The 18801-nt window shown below is 54.7% G+C and overlaps 1 protein-coding gene and 1 long non-coding RNA gene across 7 annotated transcripts in view; one reads left to right on the forward strand and one right to left on the reverse strand.

Moving 5' to 3' along the window:
* Positions 1 to 5472: 5472 nt before the first annotated feature.
* Positions 5473 to 16527, reverse strand: LOC137842712 (uncharacterized). Of its 4 annotated transcripts, none has more exons than XR_011089178.1 (3): positions 13281 to 16527; positions 10754 to 10979; positions 5473 to 8214 (listed from the first exon to the last, which is right to left on the reverse strand). It is a non-coding gene; the product is annotated as an uncharacterized lncRNA (long non-coding RNA). The 4 variants fall into 4 exon arrangements; XR_011089179.1 differs by lacking the exon at positions 13281 to 16527 and adding an exon at positions 12045 to 12678; XR_011089177.1 differs by lacking the exon at positions 13281 to 16527 and adding an exon at positions 11506 to 12678 and having other exon boundaries at positions 5473 to 7943.
* Positions 16528 to 16703: 176 nt separating this feature from the next.
* NEK6 (NIMA related kinase 6) overlaps positions 16704 to 18801 on the forward strand; it is a 57078-nt gene continuing 54980 nt past the window's right edge. The window contains exon 1 of one of the 3 annotated variants that reach the window (XM_068657074.1): positions 16704 to 16900. The gene's annotated coding sequence lies outside the window, so the exon portion shown is untranslated. Of the gene's footprint in view, positions 16901 to 17005; positions 17158 to 18801 lie in introns of those variants that run through there. The other 2 variants (XM_068657071.1, XM_068657072.1) reach the window with 2 other exon arrangements.

Genomic DNA, 18801 nt, shown 5'->3' on the forward strand with positions numbered 1-18801 from the left:
ATTGTCTCCTAAATACGAGGTATTCCCCAGACTTTGGGGGAGTTTGCAAGTAACAAACCTTTGAAGCACTTCCTTGTGGTATCGGCACAGACCCAGCAGCTCTGGCACAAGATGCTCGCACTCCTGGTGCCGGGGCAGGCTCCTGCCTGCTCTGAATTTACGCCTGTGCCCACTGCCTTGATGCTGCGTGGAGCCTGCTCTGACTCTGCTCTTGCCCCAGCCCAGCTGAGGAAGCCTCGAGCTGCTTGGCCATCATTTTCTAGAAGCCTCTGGCCTAACCCTGAGCAAGCAGACTGGATCCTAGGGGATCGCCGGAGAGCAGCAGACAGGATCCTGTGGGATCTGTGCAGACATATTGCCTGAGCAGCTTGTGCAGCTCCCCCCCTTTGCAGCCAGCCATGTATAACACAGGAACTGAGTGTGAAACAGCTTCCCCGCAGACCCCATTAGCCCGAGCTGCCAACTGCAGACATAAGGCTGGGCCACGCAGCCCGGGAGAGATGCTCGAGCCGCTACGGGCGCCTCGTGGAGCTGGCAGGGCAGGAGGGAGCACGGGCAGGGAGCAGGCGGTGGCTCTGGGGCCGGGACGAGCCCTTTGCTCCCAGCAAACCCCCGCTGCCCGGCCCGAGGGGCAGGTGGGATGGGGGCGTCCTTCTGGCTCCGGGGCCGGGGGGCTTCTCTGCCCTAATTTCCTCCCAGATGAATTTCTCCCGTGCCTCTAATTAAGCTTCCCCTTTGGCTTAGCGATGTGGACAGTCTGAGCGTTTGTAAATTACCCTGTCCAGCAGACGGGCTTTGTCCAGCTCTCAGACCTCTAATTATTCCGCGGGGCCCCTCGAGACGGGAGATCTGCTGCAGACAGCCCGAGCCGAGCACGTCAGGTGCGACAGGCCCTGCTTGGACAGCAGCCCTGGGACACGTGGCTGCTGCCACCCGGCACAAAGAGCTGCGAGCCTGCACCGGGCAGAGCTCTGTGCTTGCACACGGAGAAGGAGAAGCTCTTCCCTCTGCTTGGGCCAGCTCAGGTCAGTGCCTCCTGTGCCGCACACCCTGGTGCCTGCTGTGGCGAGGGCTGGGCACGGGGTCCTGCTCACTGCAGGTCTCCACACCGCGTGCTGTCAGCTCCGACCTGTTCCTTTCTCCTCGCCACAGGCAGCACCGTGACGCTCTGCTCCCAGAGCTGGGCGGCTGTCCCTCCGTCCCTGCTGCAGGGGGTGGATGGTGGTCGGAGAGCACCAGGACTGATGGCTCAGCCCAAAATCCCGACGGCTCCCAGCTCTCCTTCCAGCAGCTCCCTGGCTGGCAGGGCTGCAGCCTGCGGTGCCCTGCCTGGGGCGCGTGTAGAGGCAGCTACTGGAGGCAGCGAAGGAGATTCGGGCTGTCGTTTGAGAGACACCTACCTTGAGCCCTTCGTGGGCTCTGCAGCTCGCCGCTCAGCGCAGCCTCGCGTGTGCACCAGCATATGGATGTTCACAGGCAGCGTCTGGGGAACGCGGCCGCGCTGGGCTCCGCTTCCTCGCGCACAAACCCGCGGCCGCAGCGCCGCTGTCGCACACGGCTGCGCGGGGTGAGCAGCACGGCGAGGCCGGGGTGGCTCCGGGCTGGGACCATGGGGCAGCAGCACCAGCACCACCAGCAGCTCCTCGCCTCGCCTCGCCTCCGGGGCAGGGCAGCTGCCGCCCGCTCGCTCCGTGCGCGAAGATTAAAAAGGCAAAAACGCACCTCTCCGAGCTAGCGGCTTTGTCTAAGTCTTGAATGATTTTCTGTCACTAGGTATCAAACTGTAGTTGAAAGGATTTCCCGTTGACATTTAGCAGTATTAAATTACAAAATAACCACAAGTCAGCCACTCAGTATGATATAAACAGTGGGATTTGACAGAGCTTTTTCTGGCCTTGGGGACCAATTTACTCATTTTTACAGTCCCAACTCCAGTCATCCGCTGGTAATGCGCAGCGCCTTTTGGACACCATCTATTTGGAATTAGAGACACATATGGCAGAGTGTAATTACCTATTTATTCTGCTGCTGAATCAGCAAACTGAGGCTAGTTAACATTACAGCTCACAAGCCCCTTTCATAAACATGGGTCAGTGCTGGAACCGGGCAAAATTAATGCAAAAGAAAGAAAGAATTCCTATCGGAAGGGGAGCCAAAAACATCAGATGATTTAACAGGGAAAAAATTGACTCTCAGTGCTTTCCGCAAGGAAGAAATGCGAGGAACCCCAGCCAGGCTTCTGGGAGGAGGGGCCGGGACCATCCCGTTCCCACTGGTGCAAACCGGGAGCCGTGGAAGTGCCCTGCTGAAGGTCTGAAACCAACCAGGGGAACTCGGGCACGCCAGCCGGAGCAGCAGCCGGGTCCTGTGCCGGTGGCTGGGGCCATGCTGCGACTTGTGCTCATTTGCAGCATGGGTGGGTTCAGCCCTGGGGCCGGGAGCTGTGTGCGCCCCAGCACTCCGCATGCCCCGCGTTTGGGTCGCGCCCATCGTGCCCTCAGCGTTCCCTGCTGACCAAACAGCCCAGCAGCCGCAGCAGCCCTGGGGAAGCTGCTGGTCCTGCCCGCCCGGCTGCTCCAGAAAGCCAAGGAGCTGTGTCCAGCCCTGGGAACCTGCCCCTCGGCGGCTGCATGGACTGCGTGTCCCCACCCCAGCGCTGAGTTTCTGTGGCCCAAGCAGGATTCAGCTCAGCCGGGAAGGAGGCAGCTCCCCTCTGTCCCCGTGTGTAGCAAAGAGGCAAAATAACCACAGGAACCTGAACTGCTGACAGAAAAGCCAGGGACTGTTCAGGAAGGGACTGGCTAAGGCTGAGGAACATGTTTCTCCTCCCCCTGACCTACAAGGCGTTGCGGTGATTATGACACATCGCTGCCAGGACCCAGTAGAGGTGGTTTCCCCATGGGATGGGGTGAGCTGCAGGGCTACGTGGTGGTTTGAACCCAGCCAGGAGAGGCGCCGGCTGTCCTGCTCTCTGCCTGCAGCCGCTCCTCGCACCTCTTTCATGGGGAGGTCTGAGTGGGTCTTGGCTTGGAAAGCACCCAGGAGCCCACGAGAAGCAGGCACAGTGCTCAGCACCAGGAAGGGTGCTGCTGGGAGGCACGGTGGCAGTCAGGGGCAGGCATCGAGTCCAGCCGTCTGTCTGTCTGTCCGTCTGTCTGTCCCACGGCCGCCTGCGGGCCGGGCTGGGGGAGCAGCCCCACATCTCGAGGTGCACCCTGCGCCCCTGCTCCTTTCATTCCTGCCCTTCAAAGGGCCGGGCAGCTCCTCCGTGAGGGTGTGCGGGGCGCTGGGATTTGAACTCATTAGCTTTGTGCAGCCTGCACCTGCATCTCACTTGTGTCTGCAGCCTGTGGGGAAATGGTTTTGTTTTCTTTCTCTTTTTAAGAGGGGAGGAGAGGGAAGAGAGAAAACGACAAGTGCTTGGGAGGGCCAGCCGGGTTCGGGGCCAGGTGCTGCACAGTAGGAGCAACACAAAATGCCGTGGAGCTGGCTGGGGAACCCCCCGGGAACGTGACCGAAATGCCCACGCCTTGCGCTGGGCTGGGGGCACAGAGCCCGGGGGTGGTGCACGAAGGGGCCGTGCCCCAGTACTTGTCCTGTCCTGTGTGCATTGGGCTCGGGGCAGCAGGGAAGTGACACCAAACTCCTGCCTTCCCACGTGTCCTCCCTGCAGGGGAGTGCAGGGAGCAGGAACCCATAAAGCTGGGCGGCAGGGCCGGTGCGGTCGCATTCTTCCCCCCGCTGCTATTCACTGTTAGAGGCATTTTTTCACTTGAAGAGTCAGCTTCCCTCTCCTTAGAACAGAGATGGAAACTCGGAGCCTCGCAGGAATATTCGCCCCACAGACAGTTTGTCTCATGTGAATTCACACGTACCTGCCTCTGCCCTCCAGCTCTGTGCCTTCTTTTCTCCGTGATTTCAGATAGACTCCCATAAATCGTGTTCCAGGCCTAAATTAAACAACTGCTTAGAAGTCAGATCCCATCTGTGGCATGCCCTGTGACCTGGCAGTCTTCCTTTCCATCACATAAAGCTGGCAGCGTCCCAGGGTCTCAGGGAAGTTCTGCAGAAGGATTGTCAGGCTCCTGGGATTTAGTTTAGATCAGTATTTCCATCCCTAAAACCTGTTTGCAAGGGGAGAGAAGAAAGGAGTTCGGCGCAGAGTTTTAAATTCGCCGTGCAGAGTCCGTACGCTTACAAGGTAAAATATCGAGCAGACGATCTGTTTTATATCTGCGTTTGTTGGATCCCAGTAAGGGCTCTGGAACCCAGCACGAGGAGCCCTGTGTTTCCCACACTTGCTGTTCCTTGGCTTTGTGCTCTTCCTGCCCGTGCAGGAGCTGTCGCTACCTGCTCCTTGGCAGGGGCAGGGCAGCTGCTGCAGTTTGCAGGTCTGCTGCGAGGGGTCCCATTTTCATCTCACGTGAGCATTTTGGCTTAATTTAATTAACTTCGCAGCGCCTGAGCACTGCACCAAATGTACCTGCTGGATGCACGGGAACGAGAATAGCAGCGGGGAGTTGTTACAAAAGCTGCAGAAGTTGTGAACGGAGCACAGAGGGCTGCGGGCTGAGGGCTGAGGGCTGAGGGCTGCGGGCTCTGGCCCTGAGCAGGCAGGAAGCGAGCACACGGCCGGGGTGCCAGCGGCGTCCCCAGGGAGCGCGATGGGGCTGGGAGCCGCTCCAGGGCTTTTCCATGGGAATTCGGCAGGACCTATTTTCTGATGGAGCTGGCAGGACACGCAGCGAGCCAAGGAGTTCACTCCAGAGCATGGTGATTTTTAATAAAGTCACAATTGCTGCTCTGTGCTAAATGACTCATTTTGAAGTCAGCCCCTCATAAAACAACCCGTTCTCAGAGGCTGCTTCCTTCTGTACGTGTTTCACCAGCGCAGCGTACTTTTATGGTGTAAATGCTGCCTCGGCTGACGGTGCTGCCCAGCAGTTACTGCTTGTTCTCACAGGTTTCTCAGCGGCACAACCCCGTGCACAGCGCAGCAGGAGGGGGGCCGCAGGATTTCACATCCAGCCCCCGTCGGTGTGAGCCGCAGTCACAGTGATGGGGCACCGGGGTGTCTGCCAAATGACACAAAATTGTTTCACTGGCCGGCGAGTGAGCAGGAGAGGAGCTGGAGGGGTGGGGGTGACAGATGGACGCGGTGAACGCAGGGGTCCTGCGTCGTTAGGGAGCCGGGCTCACAGCGTGCAGAAAACCAGAGAGGGCTCTGATCCATAAACCCCTTTGTTCCCAGGCACTAATCTTCCCAAACCGACCGAGCTGTTGACGTGCAGGACGATTTGGTTTACTCGCTTTTGTTTATTTGCTTTTTGAGGACGTGTGGGCCAAAACCATGTCTGAGAACATGGCACGCCTCTCGTTACTCGCCTGCAGATCACAGCCCTGTAAAACAGCTTTTTGCTCAAACACACAGTGTGAGCATTTGTAACCTGAACGCAAACTGCCAAACACACGTTCGCAGAACTCTGGTATTTTTATTTAATATGTATATATTTTCTTTTACAATTTGGACCTAATGAAAACCATGTGGATCACGCTGAGTAAAAGGCATAATAGGAGTTTGTGACGGCTGCGCCGGTTCCCGCTGGGTATTACCGGCCGGGCGCGTTCTCGTGCTGGCTCGTGGCTCCAGATACTGCACAAGAGCTCGAGTACGTTCCCCGGCCCCGTCCAAACCTGCACGCTGCGGTTTTCAAAACGCTGTTGTCTTGGCAACCTTCCAGCCCCTTTCTGGGCATTCAGACCTCAGCTGAAACGAGCGGAGCACGAGCAGAGTGTTTTCCCAGGCCTCTCGCACAGCACCTGACCGTGAGCCTGGTTCTCTCCCTGACGCTTGGGTCTCATCTCTTTGCTCTCATTTCTGACAACGGTGACACCGCTGTGGTGCCTCCGTTTCCTTCCTGCCTGCAGTAAAGCCTCTCTCTGCCCAGCGCCTGAACCAGGGGCACCGCCACGCTTGTGCTCTGTGGTTGCTCGCAGCAGAGGACAGAGATGCTCGGTGGCTCCCCGGGAGCTGAGTCAGCACCGCCGGCTTCCTGAGCGGGCACGGAGCAGGGCTGCTGCCTCGGAAATGCCACCAAAACCCTGCTTCTGCAAAAAACCTCTCTAGAAAATGTAAATCCGAGTGAGCGCCGTCAAAACAGACAGAGAAAAACGTGAATTTAAACAAAGCCGTCCACCTCCTGCCTCCCCACAGAGGAAAGCTGCTGCCTCTGCCCTGGCAGAGTGTTCTACCAAGCTCAAACGAAACTGTTTGTACAACATCCCTTTGTCTCTCTTGGAATGCGACCAACGATTACAAGCTTTTAAAGAGAGCTTCTTGCTTGTCCAGGCCCACAGGGAGTAGCTGGTGTAAATACCAGACGGGCCTGCAGTGTCTCTGGTGCTGCCGTGCTGCTGCTCCTCGCGGCCACAACCTGGGCAAGGTGCGGCGCTGCCCGCGGCCACGGGAGCCTGCGCTCTGCTCCCCGCGAAGGAACACGATGATAAAGTGAGCAACAGCTGACAGGGCCGGAGCTGGTATGCGCAGCCCAGCGGACGTGACGCTCCAATTTTAGAAAACTACAACTGGGGAGACTTGCTGGACCTTGCTGCTGTTTTCCATACAGGGAGCCTCGGGAGAGCAACATCTTATCTGCCCGGCCTCGCGCTGCATTAACAGCCCCTCGCCCAGGCAGCTGCTGGTTAACAATTAATACCTTTGGAGCATGCACCTAGCTAAGGAAAAACGTTGGGGATTTGCAACATGCAGCCGGGCCACACGAACACATTCTTGTTTTTCCAAGGTGAACGGCTGTGCCATGTCAGCCCCGAAAGCCACACTTCTCCTTTGCGTTCAGTTCTCCAGCCCTGCCCCTTCCATCTCCGGCTGTGTGCGAGCGGCCGTGCTGCGGCCCCGCAGATCCACAGCCCTGATACCCACCTGCCCCACTCCCACACAGCCCTGCCCTTCTGCCCCGTTTGCCTCGTGCCTTCGAAGCTATTCGAAAACATCTTCTCACCTTTCCTAAGCGGTATGTTTAACTGTTCTCTCTTCGCCCCCAGCGTCAAGTTCTGCTTTGAATTGTCAGCTCCGACACCAGCGATCTGGCCGGAGCCCAGCTTCCACCCACCTCCTTCTCCACTGCCGTGGTTTGTAAGGGAGGGCGCTGGGGGCTGCTGCGTGTGCCCCACAGGAAAGGCTTGTAGCTGCCTCGTGGCCAGCAGAATTAGGAACCCGGGTGAGAGTACACGGGCTTCTGCTCTCTTCTGCTCCTCAGTAACCTTCTGGGTCTCTCTGGGCAGATTAAGGCTTTTGTGCTGTTTTCACCAAGGTCAGTGATCTGTTCCTTTGTATTCACTGTACTCCACTCAATTAGTTGAGGGCATTTAAGATGGATTTTTCATATTTGCATCGCAAATTCTAAATGATCCATGAAAAGCAGCTGTTCAGAACTTCTGAATTCATTATCCCCAGTGTTTTGGAGTAAAGAAACTTTGCCAGCCGTTTGACTGGGGCCCTGAGTAGTCAGTATGATGGGAAACTGTCAGTTGTTTTTAGCTTGCATTGAGGAAATAACGTGATGGTATGGCATCTGTTTTCCATTTTCCATTCACTGCAACTCGTCTTTATCTGACTTGCTGTTTCCTAGAGGCTGCTCCAGCAGAGCAGCAGTCAGGGCCTGTGCAGGGGCACCCCGAGGACTTGCAGTGTTGGCATGGCCCTACACAGCGGTGTTAGATACAACGTGCCTCCTCTCTTCTCTTCCCTTGAAGAGAACGTGCTTTAGATTTGGGCTGGAATTTGTGACTTTGTGCAGAATCTTTTCCTCCTTCCTGCTTTAGAATGGAAAGCTGACCTTCTGGGGCCTCATTTCTTTTTGCCACTGACTTGCTGTGTGACCCTGGGCAAACGATCTCCCACTGCAGTGTCTCTGAGCTGCTGCCTGCAAAACGGGAATAACAAAGGGAGGAGGCTTCTGTTAGCTCCCCACCCTCAACAGACACACCACCAGAAAACAAGAAGTGATCTTCCTTCTGGCTCCTCCAAAACCTGGGTGAGTAAGGAAAGTTCACATCCGGGAAATACTCTGGGTGAAGTAGAAACAGCAGACAAAAATCACAGAGCTCTTTTCCTGCTCCTGACCATCACCTTTACACAGCATTCCTGGGTAAAACTTCACTTCTTGTTTGCTGACTCTTTAGAAAGACCTAGGACTTGGACAAAACAATATGCTGATGTGAATAAAGAATTAGAAAAAAAGCGCTGTGTTTCACAACAGACCTTGATGCCATGGCATCAATACTATGAATAAGTTTAAAATTGGGAAAGTTTCAGCTCAAGGTTTTCAGGATTGCTTTCCAAGCCAAAAAGGAACTGCAAGAACAGCAGGGAAAATGCAGAGCACGGAGCATGCAGGTTCCTATTCCCTAAACAAACAACCGTGGGCTCTAGGGTGAGTGCTTTGAGCTTTAATCATTTGGGGCTCACATTTCTTCTGGCTTGGAGGTCCGGTAGTTAGCAAAAGGAAAACTCATAATCTAACCTGAGTGGTATTTGCAGTATTAGCTCCCCTAGGTTTGCTTCATCGTTGGCAGGCTCAGATAGAGGGCCTCCATCGTGTTGCAATGAGCCATGGCCGTGCTGTTTGCATTCCTTGCTTTCTGCGTCTGTTACCTTTTGTCATTTATTTATTTTTTCTCCAGGAGCCAGAACCAAGATTATTTCTCAGTGGCAGCCTCAATGTTTTCCTGCCCAGTCATTGCACAGAGTGTGTTTCCAAGCTCGCTGGCTGTGCCTTTTCCCTGATCTCTAGCTCCTGCTTGTGCAACCCTCCCAAGTGTTATTGCTGAGCACCAACGTGTCCAGCACACCTCAGCACCTCTGGGGAGCCCAGCCTCCCCTCGATGCCCAGCGCTCCAGGCGCACAGTTTCGTACAGTCAGCTCAGAATTCAGCAAGAGACACCTTGCACAGACCCCACAAACCACACTCACAGGGCTCACACCGTCCCTTCTGCATTTTCCAGCCAGCCGATTTCTTGGTGGCCATTGCATTCATTCGTACAGAAACGAGGTGGCCGGGAGCCAGAGGCTTGTCTCGCTTTCTCCTCTCTTTCCTTCCTTCCTTTCTTCGGCTCGCCGGGTGTGACAACCCAAACACGGTTGTTTATTGCTTTTGTTTCCACATATAATCAGATCTCTTTCCCTGACATTATGCAGCTCAGCGCAAGCACTCCAGGTGGGATGAATCCAGTTCAGTGCCCTCCTCCCACCCTAGGCTGCTCCCACCGCTAATGAACTGCAAACAACCATGTTCCTCATGTTCAACCTTCACCCTGCCCAATGCATCCATAATCTAAATATAGGCCATAATTATTCCACTGGCGTCTGTAGACCCATTGACAGAACTGACAGTGGCAGAGGTCGGGAGACCCTTTGCACCTTTAATATATTCTCTTAACCAGTTCCCTGCCACTGATGGCTACGGTCTCCCTAACATCCAGTAAATACCTGGGGTTTGTCCTTTGACTGTTCCAAGCGCGTTTGTTCCTCAGTCCTTTCAGTCCCCGCACCTCCGCACTGCAGGCTGATTATTTTCTTCCCTCTAATTGGGACACTTCATTTGTTTATCTGGTTGTGCAATCAAAATGTGAACTCAGAATGCTCTTTTCAAGCCAACGACCTGCATCTCTCCCAGATGCAAATCCCAGTGCCTGAGAAAATGAGTGCAGGAATCGATCTCCTGGCCAGTGTGCTGTTTCCATGTTGGAATACCCTGGAAGCAGAGGCACTGACTTTCCATATTATTATTTTTATGGTTCTGTGGAACAAACAGTTGAATGTGGTGCTGCGAGTGAATAGCGGGGGGAGAAGCTAATCTGTGCTGTAAGTAATTTGATCGCAAATCATTTAGAGAATGTAAATTATAGGGGAGAGATGTCACTCCTGGCAGGAGGTCGCCTGTGTCACCTGTCAGGCAGTCCCCAGTGGCGATCATGAAAATTTCTTTGCGGGATTATTAATAAATAAACATAATGCTCTGCATTTCTGCAACACCTTTCACTGGAGGGACAGAAAGCACTTTAACATTAAGAACTGTGCCGCGCCATTATTTTAACTTCCTTTTGTAATATTATTTTAAAGGTTAAATTTGTCATTTGATTCCTGGGATCATAAAATGGTAGGAGATTTAAACTTCATGGTTTCCACCCTCACCTCTGCTCATTTTGAGGCACAGGAACAACGTCCATGCTACATTATGATAAATTAAACGAAGTGACAAGTCGTTAGTTCTGAGGCACGTGTTAAGTGTTCTAGGGCAGTAGCTCCTCGAAGTGTAACAGTGGTCAGGAAGCCAGTGTGATGCTACAAAGGACAAAGTTTTTGTCTTGCAAAATGTATAATTTAATACAAAACTATGAAAAGCAATAGAAGAGAAAGGAGAAGGTTGGCTGAAACTGAGACTGTTTAGATCTGTAAGCATGCATCATGTGGGACACGAAGTTACGACGACAGAGTTGTCATTCGGTGGGTAGTGATTTATTACTGCACTTGGAAAGAATTGGCTGCGTCTTGGTGTAGGTATCACCATAACTGTTAATAAGCTAGAGGAATGCAGAGAAAAGGTGAAGATGGAAGAAAAGCTGTTCCTATTGCACGATCCCTGCGTGTTATGCTAACCAGTACTGTCTCATTTTTCATTTGCATTCTTTTGTCTCGGTATCCATATTGTTAGCCTGAAATGTAAAACTTACCTGCAGGCTTTTTATGGGCAGGAATCTTCCTTTGTTCTGAATTTTTTATGCACAACACTGAATGCAGTTTGAGTGCCGACTCACGAGCAGAACCCAAAAGTCCTGCCACGTTGTTATCCTGTCCTGCAGTGTTACAGTGCTGTCCTGCTCCTGCTGAAGCTCATGGCAAAATGTATCCCGCTTTCTCTGGCTGTGAAATTATATAGCACTGATGCTAGGAGCAGACCTTAGAAGTGAAGAAGAGAGCAAATCACAAAAGCATTACCCAGAACAGATTCTTCAGAAAAAAAATCCCCTGTGCGAGGGGCTGAGAATGGGAAGGTGCACGCATGCAGCTTCTGGCAGGGTCACACTCGTAACATCTGGCTGTGAAAGCCGGGAGGCTCTGCCAGCTCCTTTCGAATAACAGGCCGTGCTCACGGAGACGGAGCGTAACTGCATTCCTGCAAAACTCGCCCAGAACACTTGGAAGGGGTCACAAGGAGGAATGTCAGGGAAATAGGGGAAGGGCCTAGGACTGTTAAAGCCAGAGCCATTCAATCTGGCTTCAATTGCTTCAGTTGCTTTTTCTTTTTCCTTCTCCTGTTTTTCCCCCTTCCCTTCCCTTCCCTTCCCTTCCCTTCCCTTCCCTTCCCTTCCCTTCCCTTCCCTTCCCTTCCCTTCCCTTCCCTTCCCTTCCCTTCCCTTCCCTTCCCTTCCGCTTTTCCTTTTTCTTTTTCTAGAAATTCACCCATGAAACCAAGAAAGCAAACCTGCAACAAAAAATGAGAACCCCAGCATGGCTGAGTAAGGGAAGGCATTCAAGTACTGCTAACATCCAGAGACACTGTATAAACAGGGACTGACTTAAGACAGTTCATTAGGAAAACAGGGAGGCTTAGCAGTGGAGCTGGTGCCCTCGCTAGCAGAGCAGTGCAGCAGCTGGGTCTGTCCGCACTGACGGCCTCAGGTGAGGTCTGGGTTCATCCCTGAGCCCAACCCCTCCAGGTGTCCCCGGTGCCCGGCTGTGTGGCCGCAGCCCCACGTGAGCCAAAGGCAGGCTCAGCCCTCGGCTTGGGACAGGACCTGACCTCAGCTCATGCCCTACTAGAGAAGCAAGAGGGAGGCCACGAGTTTGAATCGAGGTTCTTGAAGCCCTGGCACAAATGGCAACGTGAACTGTGACACGAACAGCGTGGCCTGGAGCTCAGGGATCAGCAGAGCCGTGCTGCTCCTGGGCGTTGTTCCTCCACAGCCACACGTGGCGTGGCACGGCGAGGCTCCTCTCCCTTCCCAAAGCAAGCCCTGGTACCTGCTGCCTTAGTGCACAACTCCTTGGGCAGCCCAGTGCCTCAGCCCCCTCTGAGAAGTCTCCATGAGGGTTTCGGCAGCAGCTGCAACCCCCTGGCAGTGACGAGGGCTTCTCAGAGCAGGCGCTGCAGCTGGGAAAGGGGCTGCCCTTTTTGGGGCTTTTCATTGAAGTCCAGCTGAAGGAGCCCTTTTGTGCCCGGCACTGTCTGGCCTGTCTGCTTTCTGCCTCCATGCTGAGATGTTCCTGAGAGGACAGTGGGAGATGCTGGTGGCCGTGTGCTGCCAAGGGCTGAGCTGCTGGGGGGGCCGGGAGGAGCACACAGGTGTAGGGTGCTGAGGGCTTGGAGACCCCACGAGGGAGGATGTGCTGGCTTTGGGGCGCAGGGGAAGTTAGGAGAACAGAGGTGTAGAAAGGCAAATGTGTGAGTCAATATTCATCCATATATTCATGATCTGTAGGCTTGAGTGCTGTGATGCTCATTATCTAGGCATGACCTTAAAAACTGGAGTTGATTGAGAACACGGCAGCCCATCTGCTTGGCAACGCGGGCTGCTGGGGGCCTCGCCCCAGCGCTCGGCTGCTGCGCTGCTTCCCTGGCCTTTGTCTGAATACAAATGCAAGGGCTCATCTTCATCTCCTGACCCTTCGCTGGGGCTGAGGCAAGGCATCCACCACTCCTCTCGCAAGAGCACGGGGAGCGGAACCTCCCCGTGCAGGACCTGCAGCTGTCCCAGCTCCAGCTCTGTACAGCAACTTCCTCCTCCTCCTCCCCAAAATAAGCAGCGAGCACAAAGCTGACAACCCCCATCCTCCACCCACCCTTCCCCAAGGGCAGCAGAGCTGCCACCCGCAGCCCTGGTTGCAGGGCAGAGCCCACGCCGGGCCCCTCACGGTGCTGGGGTCGGGCACAGGCACCAGGCAGGGTGAGCAAAGCTGCGGGTGGAAGCAGTTTCCTGGCCGCTTCTGCTTCTCCTCCGCCACCCCGCCCTGCTTCCACTGACCAAAGAAATGAATGAGAACTGCTCCTTGCCGCTTAGTCCTTCCAAACACACAATCACCAGCAAGGAGGAAGCGATGTTAAGTTGTCTGTAGTACAAAAACTCCTTCTGCTCCTTCCTCCAGACACCTTCCTCAGCCTGCTTCCTAGCATCCCTTCTTCTTTAAAAGAAAACGTGTCTTTCTTCTCAGCAATTAAACTCTATAAAAAATAAAAAAAGGACATTTTCTCCATCATACTTTCCCATCTCCCCTTTCCTGGATGGCAATCACAGACTCCAGATCTCACGCTGCGCAGGATATTCTGCCACTGGTCACATCTGGTTCCCTGATGAGATCCGCAGGCGGCCGAGCTGGAGCGCTGGCGGGGTCACGTGGCGGCTCGAGGTCGCTTATCTTCCTGAAGACCAGCGCTTTTTAATCTCCTTTGATTCCCTTTCTCTCTTTGTGCAGCACTCTTATCAGTTTGAGACTAAACTGTTGCACAAATGCTCGTGAGATCAATCTGCAGATCTTAAATGCAGTAAAAAAGAGGTGTTTCTCTGAGCAATCTGTTGGAGAGATTTTGTACTGACTTTTAGACTAGTTACACGCTGGTATGCATTCCTTTAGCATTAATGCTTCCTTTGGGACTCGAACCTTACAGAAATATGAGAACTGAGCGTGCAGGCTGCAGACACACCGTGAAAGTCAGCCTGCATGCAGTGTGCATGGACAAGGCATGCTGCCGCCGTGCACGGGGAAAGAAAAATTCACAGCCCATCTTCTCTAGCTACTGCTGGAAAATTGAAGCTCTTTAAACTTTGCAAGTTTCATTTGAGGAAGAAGGGTGGTTTGTGTTTTTTTTTTTTTTTCTTCTGAAAATAACTGTTAGCAGAAGTCTCCGCAGTGGCTGCTATTAAGAATGGAAAATAACAAATAAGTCAATAGGCGTATATTAAGTCAGTAGGGCCAGGAATTTATCAATAACGGACTGAGGATGAAGGACACAGTGACAGCTGCATTTAGCACTCAGAATAAGGCAAATCAATCCCATTGACTGTATGTTGATTTAAAATCCTTAAAGAATTGGGTTGAGATCATTCTAGTTTTCCAGATACAGACTCACTACGGGAACCTTCATCCCCGCAAGAAATAAGGAAATGTACCAGTTTAATTTTCTCAGCCCCCACCGCTCTGCTGGCCTACCTGTGGCACTCGGCTATGTGTGAATGACGGCAGTAAAGTGGCCTCGAGGCCACGGGGCAGAGCAGTGCTAAAACACTTGGGCTGTGGGGAACGAGGAGGCTGTGACCGTGTGAGCTCTGGGTGTAGAGCTTTAGAGGCACAAAAGCCTGGCTGTGCTGGAACAGAAGAGCACTTCCTTGTGTTAGGTTAAAAATGAAGTTATTTAAAGTACCCTTTTTTATGTAGCTCTCCGCTCCTTACAGGCTGAGCTCTAGGCTTACGCTGCCTGCTGGGAGTTCCTCCTGACAGCTGCGTCAGTGGGACTCGAAATATTTGTAGATTAAAATGTACATCAGCACATCGAACTATATAAAACAGTGAAATTGGTTAAATGGAAACGGGGAGCTGAGCTCAGCGAGCTCAACCTGCCTTTAGACGGGTGTGTGTGTGTCGAGGCACCTCGAGCACGTGTGGGCCCGGCCCTGCACAGGGCTGACCTCCCTCCGCCGCGAGCCACCGGCAGCGGCCGCAACGGGGAAGGAAAAACGCAAACATCTTCTGGAAGTTCTCGCTTTGGGGGTTGTTTGAAGGAGAACTGCAGCAGAATCCTAGCATGCTGCATGAAAGAAAGCCTATTTCTGTCAAGACTTAATTGAGGAAATTTAATTTTCTTGCTTAACTGAATTGCTGTTGATAATCCAAAGTAATTCTGTCTGGTGTGTCTAATTTAGCAGTGAAAAACCTGGATCTTGAAGCTGTGCACAAGAATGTAGCAGATTTTTGAAAACAGCTTTTCTGAATAGCAAGACAGTAACTCATGGCAGCCTAACAAAAGATCCTTTTCTTTTTTTTTTTTTCTTTTTTGTTTTGTTTTGATGTAAAACACGAAAGTTCTTGTACCTCGATCCTCTGGCAGTCTGTTTTTAAGAGAAAGAAATGCATTTTTGCAAGTGGCACATCAACAGACCTTGAGAAAATTGAGTTTGGAGAAAAAAAAAAGAATTGAATTCATTTTGTTTCTCTAAGCACTTTCCCATGTTTCAGATTTTGTACTGATAGATTGATGATATGATTTGCTTTAAAACCAGGTGGCCTCTCAGTTTCCATCTGTTGTGTCTATTGCTCTGTCTCTAGTGAGAAGCATTGCATAGCTGTGCAGGCATCTGTACCCTTGAGAGAAAAATCTACGCTATCAGAGCTGCTCAGGGAGATAGAATCTACTTCTGCAGTATCTTAAATGTGAGCTGTATCAGAAACTTGAGGCCCTGCAAGGATCATGTTTATATTCACCCAGGCTGGATGCACTGAATTTATATTAGCTTTGTGTAAACAACTTTACAACAAAAACAAAACTTAGTGACGGTTTCAAAAGAATTGGCTCAGATCTTACAAAATAACCTGAGTATCCCACAAACATTTGCTGCGGCTCTTTTGTCTCTCTGGGTGCCAGAGGTGGCCCGGCTTTAGTGAGGGTGTTTTCCTAAAAGCAGTTCTGATGAACAAACACTGCCACCTGCGCAAGGACGTGCCGGGACTTCTCGGGTTCTGCAGAACTGGGATTTTGGAGCTCAAACTACGTGAGGAAAGTCTGCTGGCAGCAATGACTTGTTTGGACCAAAATGTCGCAGGTAACTGGTTGCCCCAGCCCTGGCACAGGCGATGCAGGTTGGGGACGCAGCAGCCCCGCAGGCTGCCAGCATTTCTCCAGGAGGTGCTGGCCATGCCTGTAAGTGTGGGATGCACAGCGAAGCCTTTCCCTTTGGGATGCCTGAAGGAACTGGGGAACACAAAAAGGCCCAGGACAAATGGGACAAGATCACATCCCAAAGACAGGGTCCCCTGCGTGCTGCCTGTGACCCCCTTGTGTGCCCACATTTCCCAGCCTGGCGGGGTCACCGCCGTCACCAGCAACACGCCAGCTGCTCGCAGCGACCGAATGGCCTTGGTCGGTGGTCATTTAAAAAAAAAAAAAGTGTTATTTTTGGGTGGCAGAGCTCCAAGTAGGAACCAACTAGTGTAGTGGCAAAACTTGCTTCTGCTCACCGACCGGCCCACACCACGGCACCGTGCTGGTGCCAGCTCGCAGTGTGGTGGCCGTGGCTGCTGCTGTGTCCCGGTGGGACAAGGCCGGGGAGGCCAAAACCTGGCCGAGCCCGGAGCCCGGAGCCCCCACACGGTGCTGGCAGCGGGGCTACCCCCGCGTGCCTTTCTCCCCGCCGCCTTGGTTCAGCCGGAGCCGCGGGTTTGGCTTTTATTTATCGGCTTTCAGGCTGCTCTCCCCTCGCAAAAGGGCTTCGGGCTCCCGGCCCCAGCACCCCGGGAGCGCCCTGCGGCGGGGGCTGGAGGCGCGGCCCGGCCCGGCAGGGCCCAGCGCAGGCCGCGGCGGGGCGGGAGCGAGGCGCGGGGCCGCCGCCGTCACGTTCCGGGGGAGGAAGGCGGCGGGAGGGCGGGGGGAGGGCTCCGCTCATGCTCCTTCCACAGGGGCAGCGGCGCTCCGGCGGTGACTCATCGCGGGACGTGGAAAAAAGCACCGAGAGGGCGAGCGGGCGGCAGCGCGGAGCCCCCCGCAGGGCCGCACGGAGCCCGCGGCCGAGCACAGGCGGCGGCGGCCGAGCCCGAGCCCGGGGCCGGGGCCGGGGCCGGGGCCGGGGCTGAGCCCGAGGCCGGGCGGCGGCGGCGGAGCCCGGCGGCAGGTGGGGAGCGGGGCCGCCCGCGCGCGCTCCCGGCCCCCGGCCTGCGTGGCAGCCGCCGGGCGCGCTCCCGAGCGCGGCGGGGAGGGGAGGGGAGGGGAAGGGGTGTGGGGGGGGGAGAGAGCGAGAGATCGCGGGGGCGCGCGGCGGGCACGCGCGCGGCCGAAGTTGCCTCCGGGACCGGGAGCGGGACCGGGACGCGGCGCCGCTCGCTTCGCGCGGGGCTGCGGGGCCGGGCCCCGGCGCTCCTCCGGCCGCAGGTGAGCACCGGGGGGTGCCGGGGGGGGGGAGAGGGACCCGAGGGACCCCACGGGGCGGGGGAGCAGCGCGCGGGGCCCGGGCGGCACGTGCACGGCGGGGGCGGCCCCGGGGGGGGGGGGGGGGGGGGGGGGGGCAGCGCACGGCGGGGACCGGGACGGGGCTGGGGGCAGCGGGGGGGGCTCGGCCCGGCCCGTCCCGTCCTCAGCGCTGCCCCCCCGGGGCCGTCCCCGGGGAGCCCCCGCTGCTCGCACGGGGCCCGGCCCCGGGGCGCTTTGCACTTGTTGGAGGAGCGGCGGGGCTCCGGGTGTCCGCCTGGCCGTGTGTCCGCCTGCCCGGCCCTGCTGCCGGCCCGGTAACCCGATCGGTGCCGCTGCCCGTCCTCCCGGAGCTGCCTGCCGTGAATCGCGGCCCGCGGCCGTTCCGTTTCTGCAGCCCCGCTGCCGTTCGTGCCTTCCCCGGCACCTCTCGGGGCTCCCACGAGCTCTTTTTCCATTGTCAGGTTTTTTCCTGCCGCCGATCTTCGTGACAGTCGTGCCTTCAGCCTGGGGGAGGGAAGGGGAACTCGTTTCAGATAGCAGAGCTGCTGCCCCCGTTTCCTTATGGCTTCATGCCTCAGAGATTTAAAAAAAAAATAATAAAAAAAAAAAGTGGGGGGGAGGCTTTTATTATGGTGGAAAAGGAGCATCTCCCGTGGGCAGTGCGGTTTCTGGACGGGGCACAAGTGACGGCTGTCGCCCTGGTGGAACTTGCCAGGACAGAGCCAGCCCCGGTGCGATCCCAGCACCCCGGCACAGGACGCGCCTCTGCTCCTGGTGCTGCCCTGCTCCTCCGGGAGCTTTTCCTTGACCAACACGTGCTTGGTAGGGGAGGACAGGCACACAACTTGGCGGTGAGTTTTAACGCAACTTTGCGGTGCGTAGCCCGAGCGTGCAGGCAAACTGACTTCTTTAGCACTCGCCTCCTGTGAGCCTGCCCAAAAGGTTTTCTGCCGATGTGTAATGCTCCAGCGTATACTGAAAATACTGAGCCTACGCTGTCTGTTCTCATTTCTCATAGTAATCGAGGTTGTGCCGGAGGAAGCAGTGGGAGATTCTGAGATTGATCTTGCACCGCGCTTCTTGGCTTTGTTCAGACCTATCTGTGGGTCTGAAGGCCTCGTTCAGTCAGTGGCTTTAAAGAGGTGTGCTTTTTTTTTGTAGTTCTTTTTTCATCCGTTAACAATTATTTACTCAGAGTAAAATGACTTTTTTATTTTTTTGTGTTTGTATAGGGATAGGAGCCAAAAATACTTGTGTTTTTTTTCTACTCAACCTGTGCTTTCTTAGCTGTAAAATGGAGGCAAGTTTTTCTACGCACCTTCGGAACACTTTCTAGCAGTGCAGAGGATGAATTAGGGAATGTACTTCACACCTTTTCCTGCTTCATGTGTGCCAAATGTATTTAACTTAAGGCTATGAAAAACAGGCAGACGAGAAACAGCATGGCAGCACGGACCTGGAGCAGCCAGCGAGTGGGGCAGGCAGGGAGAATCCGACTTGTTCTGAGTTTAAAGCACGAGTTGTCGCGTGCTGCTGGAAGGGCAGAGGCAGTCCCAGAGGAAGATGCCCAAAACCTAATGGTGAAAGTGGGCATCAGCATAACCC

The sequence above is a fragment of the Anas acuta genome, chromosome 20 (assembly GCF_963932015.1).
Source record: "Anas acuta chromosome 20, bAnaAcu1.1, whole genome shotgun sequence".
Taxonomy (NCBI): Eukaryota; Metazoa; Chordata; class Aves; order Anseriformes; family Anatidae; genus Anas; species Anas acuta.